The sequence below is a fragment of the Phascolarctos cinereus genome, unplaced genomic scaffold (genome assembly GCF_003287225.1).
Source record: "Phascolarctos cinereus isolate Bilbo 61053 unplaced genomic scaffold, phaCin_HiC Scaffold_3;HRSCAF=262, whole genome shotgun sequence".
Classification (NCBI taxonomy): Eukaryota; Metazoa; Chordata; class Mammalia; order Diprotodontia; family Phascolarctidae; genus Phascolarctos; species Phascolarctos cinereus.
The window spans coordinates 156,077,386-156,085,577 of NW_027555736.1; the positions used below are offsets into that span (position 1 = coordinate 156,077,386).

Below are 8,192 nucleotides of genomic sequence, written 5' to 3' on the forward strand. Positions count from 1 at the left end.
ATGTATAAAATAAAATACAAGGAAGAATACAAGAAACCAATTATCTTGAAAGAGTCATCAATATGTTAAAAAAAAAAAGTTCATAAATCCTAGATTAAGAAACCCCATTTTAAAGTTGTACTTGAAAACTAACCACATGATTCATTCTCCACGGGGCAAGCAGAAATCCCTTATTGGCCCACAAAGAATCAACTCCTCCCTGTAAACAGGAAGGCTGCCAGCTGTGTTGGCAGACAGGGTACAAGTTGCTAGCAAATGTACTGTGCTCTAATCCCAAACACTAGTAACTCCATGACTACTATGCCCCTAAGTCCCCGAAAATCTCCCAAATCAATACTTCTTAGGGTTAAATGTTAAATTATGTTCCATTAAAGTAGCAAACGCTTATCTGCAGCCCAGGTTGAGGTTCCAAAATTATCTTCCATCACAGAGCTGAAGTAAACATAGGCTTCTAACGTTGCTAGTTGTCATTCTTTAAAGCCTGAGGTAATTGTTGTTCAGTTGTTCAACCATATCCAACTTTTCATGACCCAATGGCCCATAATGGAGTTTTTTTGGCAAAGATACTGGAATGGTTGGCCATTCCCTTCCTTTCTCCAGTGGATTAAGGCAAAAAGAGGTTAAGGGACTTGCCCACAGTCACACAGCTAAGCAAGTATCTGAGGCCAAATTTGAACTCAAGTCTTCCTGACTCCAAGCCCAGCCAGCTAGGTGGCACTGAAGTAATTGCTATATGACAAAGATATGTGCAAAAGCACCACATAAACAGGAACCCTGTGTTGTCTTGGACAAGAATAATAGACACAAATTGGGGAATTTCCATCATGGAATAGCTATGGATATATTGTTCAGTCATTTCAGTTGTGTCCAACTCTTCATGACCTCATTTGGGGTTTTCTTGGCAAAGATACTGGAATGGTTTGCCATTTCCTTCTCCAGTTCATTTTCAGATGAGGAACTAAGGCAAAGGGGGTTAAGTGACTTGCCCAGGGTCATACTGCTAAAGTCTGAGGCCACTTTAGAACTCAGGTCCTCCCGACTTTCAGGCCTCCACTGGGCCACCTACTTACCTCAGCTATAGATAACCATATGGCTGGAAGGAAATTGGAGATGACATTTTACCATCTCCAGGCTCTGAGCAGGACTATACTCAGCTTTCTTAGTGGTTCATCTATTGGAGGAGTTGTTAATCCAAGGTCTACGAACTTGTTTTCCAGAATATTTTTATAACTATTTCAATATAATTGGTTTCCTTTATAATACCATATCTTTTATTTTATTCCTTTAAAAATATTATTCTAAGAAGGGGCCCATAGGTTTCATCACATTGCCAAAGGAAGCCAGGGTACAAAAAAGGTCAAGAAACTCTGTATTCTCTTCCTTTCCAAAAAAGAAGGGTAACACTGTACCACCACCACCACCATCACCATCAACAACAACAACAACAACAACAACAACAACAACAACAACAACAACAACAACAACACCACCACACAAAAAACCCAGCACCAATTATACACAAAAAATTTTTCTCAAGAATGTGCTCCAACATATGACCCTTCATCATGTAACAATATGTGTCATAGTGTTTCAATATGGCACCTTATCACCATCTCATCTTCCCATTTGAAATAATGTTAACTAACAGAGAAGACTTGTTTTCATTCTAAGCAGGGAAATACTGTGGTATACACCCATTCAGTTCACGCCTGGCTAAAGTAAAATACACAGACTAAATCCTGTGCTCCAAAGAGTCTCCTAGATACACCCTATTACTAGCATCTCGGTAATGGCAAGCCAGAATGAAACAATATTCTAAATTTCAATGCATTAAAGATATGTCTTTTCAACATTTAGTTAATTGAATCATAGATGAGCCTTAACATTCCCTTCAGGGCTCAATGCAATCACACCTTCTATATGAAGTCTTTCCTATTCCGCTTCAGTTGCAAGGGCCTTCCCCCGTAAAATGACTTTGTATATTGCATATATATATGTACATACACACACACACACACAGAGTGAAACGCTTCTGTATGTATGTATATGCATATATGTATTTGTATGTATATACATACATGCATCCATATGCACACATATATGTACATATGTGTTTATACATGGAGTATTCCAAAAGTCTTACAGTTTTAAGCTAGTTAAACTATCAAAGCTAAAAAAAAATTCACTAAAACTGTTGGGACGTCATGTTATTTATGAGTTACAACTGTAAGCTCCTGGAGGACAGGCTGTTTCCTTTTTGTCTTTGTATGCACAGCGTCTGCAACCCTGGGGGGTTATTTTGATTGACTGTAGTTGTTAGCAACTTTTGTACAGAATAGATGCTTAATAAAAGAAAATTTTGTTTTTGGTAAATTGAGCTACAGTTTACCCTCAGTGACCTAATTGCCCCTTTCTTTCCCCTTTCCTCTCCTAATTGTCTCTCCTATTCACACTACCAAAATCTGCTTTGGAAGGTGGATGGGGCAAAAGATATGGCATCAGTCAATTACAACTCACGCTGAACTTAGGACAATGAGTTACTCTCTCTTGGGGTATTTATACTATATTCCTATCTCAAGGTTGAAAAAGAAGCTTTGTCTCAAAAGGAATAACAAACCTCAGAGAGGAAAGGTAGAAGTGGAGGGGGGTTAACAATAGGGGAATGAAGAACATCTCTTCAGTACTATTTACATCAAACTCTGTAGATTTATTAACTACTTGAACCACACTTAAGGCCTTGATGCTGCTACTGTCAACAAGCATCTCATTTTCGACCATTCTATTTCCAGGGCTTTCATTAGATAGGCAGTTGTCTGGATAATATTGTTAGATGCTGGTAGAGCTTTATAGAATGGTTGAAATAAATTCTCTGCAAGTCCAATTTGCTGGCAATTCTTTGCCTTTCCTTTTCTTACATTACCTTACCTGCAAAATGGGGAGGATAATCTTTCTATTCCCAGTTCCCCAGGACTCTAGTGAGGATTATATGAGATAATGTACATAAAGTACTTCCAAAATCTACATAAACATCAGCTTTTATTACAATCCAAAGCTGCTGTCAACTTTTAGACCATCTCACAATTCATTAGCATTAGGACCAAACAAGAAAAATGGGACAAAAAGTAAAACTCAAAAATAAAAATAAAACAACTCTGTTCTTCCACAGGAAGATGGGTCTATTCTTTCCAGAAATAAGAGCTTCTTTCTAAAAAAGTCTACATCATCCGATAGGATAGAAAACCTCCTCAGGAGACAGGGAACCTGGCTGGGACTATGTTTTTTCAATTCTTTGTATCTTCAGTGCTTAGCACAATGTTAAACACACAGCAAACTTTTGTTACTTGTCAACTGTCTGACTGACCTATTAGTGGAAATGGAAAAGATACAGGATTTCCAGCCTGAATTCAAACTCTGCTACATACTACCTGTATGACCCTGGACAAGTCACTTCTCCTCTTTGTTTCCTCATCAGGAAAATGAGGGGGGCTAGACTAAGATGACATGTGAGGTCCCTTCCAGTTCTAAATCTTTCTAATCTAAATTAATCTAATTTTTCATCTAAATCTAAGTTTCCTGCCCATTTACCTCTTCATTCTAATCACATCAATCTCATAAAACCAATGTTTCTCCAGTTCTGTCAGGTTTTCATACACTTAAAACTTAATTTCATTCTTTCAGGGGCCTATATCTTCATCTATGGGTACTTACTCCCACTAAGAATGATCTCTATAGACTGAACAAATGGTCTTTGAAAGTTGCTGTAGCCAAAAAATTCATCATCCTTCTCCACCCTGATGAGTCTGAACTTAGTAAGGCTGGGTCTAGGACAAGAGGCATGCTGTCCATCATTTGCTTGTACTTGAAGTCTTTCCAGGTTGGAATGACTTGCTAGAGGTACTCTTCTGCTGGCATAGCCTTCAAGAAAGAAGGGTCATTTCCATACCACAATGAGGCACCAGAGGAGGACTTCAGTGGAGGTCAAACTTACATTATTATTTTAAATACCCTTTTGCCAAAATGTTTTGCAAAATCCACACTATAACTGTCAGGATGCAATGCTCAAACTAGTAGAGATAAGATTATATAGTACAGATAATGCTGTACTTGGAATCCAAAGAGCTTCAAAATCTGGCTCCCCTACCATTTCTGTGATGTCAAGCAAATCATTTCCCTCCTCTGTGATCTTAGCAAAGTCATTTTCCCTCCTTGTGCCTCTACTTCCTCATCTATAAAATGAAGGTGTTGAATAAGATCAGTTGTTCTTAACCTGTTACTTTGCTTTAAAAAAAACATTGACAATTGGTTTTCTTTATAATCCTCCATATTTTGTTTTACGCATTATTCTGAAAAGGGGTCCATAGTTTCCACAAACTGCCAAAGGGATGCACGACACAAAATAAAGGCAGCTTTGGGGGTAGGGTGTGGGTCAGTGACTAGAGTACTGAATCAGAAAGATCTGATTTCAAATCTGACCTCAGACACCTACCAGAGGTATGTCCTGAGTCACTTAATGGCTGTCTGCCTCAGTTTCCTCATTTGCAAAATGGGGATAATGATAGCACCAAACTCCCAGCATTGTGAGGAACAAATAAGATTATATTTGTAAAGAGCTTTATAAAATACTTTAAAGTGCTACATAAATGCTAGCTATAAACAAGGTTAAGAACTTCTGAACTAGATAATTACTTGCATTTATATAGCACTTCAACTACTGGCATGTAATACAATATTATCATCCTCATTTTACAAACTGAGTCATCACTAAGAGCTTTTCTAGCTCTAAAATCCTATAATTCCTATGTATAGAGCATTTTCAACTGAGAGTTTCTTGACCTTCAAATGGGGAAGTGTATTTCAGGGTTTCAACCAAGAAGGTAACATGATTTGATTCCATTGTCAAACCAGAAAAAAAAAACTGCAAGAAAATACTCTCCATTGTCTTGCTCCCTAAAGGTTAAGTATTTTGGTCAAAAGTCACATTGTGTTACTACCCTTTCCATATAGCCAAGACAATTAAGTGAACCCCCACAGAGACTCATTTCTAGCAATAGGGCAGCCTATGACAGTGAGGAAATGAGGTGGGAGAGAAAGAAGGCAGTGAGAGGAAGGGGGAAAGAAACCAAGAGTACCATAACTTAAAAATTTTTTAAAGAAAATTAATTTCATCCTGCCATTGATATAGATTGTGTAAACTAAATAGAAACAAGCATGAGCATTCATTTCCGGAGGGCATTCTCTTGAATAAAGTATGTCATCCAACTGCTAATAAAAATGCAAATATACAGTCCTATTATTAATTTTTAAAATATCTTTCTTCCCCTTTCCACTCCCTCATTCTGCATAGAGATCAGTCCATGGCTGGCATCTAACAGTAAACTGCACAGGAAAAGAAAACAAAAAATTAGCCCAGATCCTAGTAGGCTGATGCTAGTAACAAGGACACTAAAAATTCACGTTTGTAAAGATACTACTTTTGTTAAATTGGCTTTAAAAATCTAATTTTTTCTACAGGCCCTCTACATCTTTTTAAGTCAATTATATTTAGGCTTGGTCCTATAAAATTCTATCCTTGGCCTCTAGCTAACATCCATAAATACTGCTATCCTTTAAAAAAGAAAAAGGAAAAGGAAAAATATATATTGTATTCAGTACAAAAGAGGCCATTAGCCCACCCCGAATAAGTTAAGCACATTCATGCAGGCCATGATGACACAAGATTATTCTCCAAAACCTTAAGGATCTCATTAGTCCTCACTTTGGAGGGTAAGTGTAAGATCCTAGAATCCATGCAAAACATTTCTGCAGGGAGCCTCAAAGATCTGAAGAATGGTCACATTCCTTCCCTTTAATCCGAAATCCTTTAAGTTGAATGTCAAATTCATGTCACCCTTGTTTCCAGAGAAATGGGACAATCACATATATTATAATCTTGCTTCTATTGAGGGTGGAGTGTTCTAACTCCGCTTCACCCACCTGCCTCTATAAAAAGAGACGTTTACTACACGGGGGGGGGGGGGGGGAGGCACCTAAAAAGGAAGGATGCCATCAACAGTCTTCAACCTGGTCCCACTAACAAAGAAGCCCTTCCAGCAAGGAGCCAATTTTTATGAGAAAGTCATGACATTAACCAAAACCACAGTTTATGAGGTGTGGCTAATAAAGTAATGTGACCGATTTTCTTGTGTGGCCCAGAAACTCTGAATGCAGTTTCAAAAGAGAAGCTCCAAAAATGTTTCGAACAATGGCAGAGTGGATGGAATAAGCCATATACCTCCTAAGGGGACTACTTTGAAGGACAACACTCATTTGGTTGTAAAAGTTTTGATGTGATTGTTTAAAAAAAAATTAACACCCAGCTATAACTTTATAGTCACAATACTCAATGTAACCTGGAAAGATTCCTAGGAAATCCAGGAATAGGGCAAAAATGAGGTAGGAGCCCTCCCAGCAAACACTAGCAAGAGTGAGATTTAAAAGTCTTTCGTTTCAAAACCTGGCTTGGGTAGATCACTACCTCAAGGATCAGGATCAGAGCGGAAAGAAAGAAAGATAACACCAGGATTGAAGTTCCTACCCTCAATGCTCCTCCTGATCAACGGCAATCACGGATGGGGAGTATTCAGTTGGGGGTTAAGAGGAAGGCTGGAGGTAGGGACACCTTTTTCCCTGTCAGCAGGTTTGGAAACTAGGAAATGAAGTTCCTGCCACATGCGTGGACTTCCAGGGACCCTGGAGACCCTTCCCCACCCTCCTCAGGAAGGGAAGAGGGCTCGCTCACCAGCAGTTGCACCCATATGGGAAATGAGTCCGAAACCGAGACACCCTTTTTCCAGCCCTGAGTCCAGTCCTGTCTGGTCACGTCCCTCCCAGGAAGCAGAGGTGGGACCCTCAACCCCATACAGGAGCCCGATCCAAAAGGGGAGGTGAGGGTCCCAAGAACCCTGGCCAATCTCACCCTGCCCCTCACGTTCCTCCGGGTTCCAGGCGCGCCAGGCGCAGTGTGGGGAGGGAGTGTGGGGAAGCTCACCTGGCGGGGGAGTGAAACTCTTCCCGACTGACCCCTAACTGTCCCTGACGAGTCCCACAGCTGCACTCCCAGCCACGCGTTCCCCCTCGAGCCTAAAGCGCACACACAGCCCACCGCCAGCTGCAGCCCCAGCACCAACTTCACTCACCGTCCGGGCTCCCGCTCCTGACTGCCTCCGGCCCCTCCTCGACTCGACTCCCGCTCCCGCTCCTGCTGCTCCTGCTCCAGCAGCCAAGCTTGTCGCGATCCAGAGCAGGAGCCCAGCACCGTGAGGGGAGTGGGGGCAGGGCAAAGAGGAGCCCCGCCCCTCTCAGAAGGAGGAGGTACAGACGGGGTGGGGTGGAGCGAGCCGGCCGGGGACTGGCGGCCCCTGCTCCAGAGAAGCACTGGGGGCAAGCAGTCTAGACACGGGTTGACGTTTTCGTCCGGGCTGGAAAGTTGGAGCGTCCGGCCCCTTCCCCTAATACTTTCCCCACCCCTCTGGAAAGGGCCTCCGGGTCTTTGCTACGAGCCGCCCCCACCCAACCCCAGGCACACACTAATCTCCTCCCACCTTTTCACACTCCACCCAGTCCCTGGCCCTGAGCGGGAGTTCATTCGACCACTAACCCCTCCTCCCCCTGACATCGAATTCCCATTGCTCTTCCCTAGAATGGAATGTCTTTCCCACCTTCCCTGCCAATCCCTACCAATCATCTTGAAGACCTCGTTCAAAAGTCACCATTTCTGGGAAGCATTCCCAAATGACCACTTGTGAGGTATGTTACGTTGGAGATTCCTTTGAGTATGGGCCGAACTAGAGGGAGTCTGAGGTCCCTTCCACCTCTCCAGAGCTCTGATTCTGATTAAAGATGCCTCACTGACCTTTTGGGTCTCTGCATTTAGTATTCAATTTATGTCTCGAAGAATTGGACACGACTGAAAAACGACTGAGTAACATAACCAGGTGCTGTTTGACATTTCTGCCCTTTTGTATACATTTTTCATCCCAACCACGAAGTTAAGGACCAGAACATCTTTTTTCCCCTATCAAATCCAATCAACTTATATTTTGTGGTAGATAAAAAGAATCCTAAGACGAGGGCCTTCTTCCCTGCCCTCATAAAGTTGACAAAGAAGTTGGAGAGATATAAGGACAAGTTCTCTATCCTGGGAGTTTTCAAGC

At 41.6% G+C, this 8,192-nt stretch overlaps 1 protein-coding gene across 1 annotated transcript in view; it reads right to left on the reverse strand.

Annotated features, from left to right (window-relative positions):
- Window positions 1-7,458, reverse strand: part of CGNL1 (cingulin like 1) — a 197,589-nt gene extending 190,131 nt beyond the window's left edge. The window contains 1 exon segment of the mRNA XM_020981694.2: window positions 7,176-7,458. The gene's annotated coding sequence lies outside the window, so the exon portion shown is untranslated.
- Window positions 7,459-8,192: the final 734 nt, after the last annotated feature.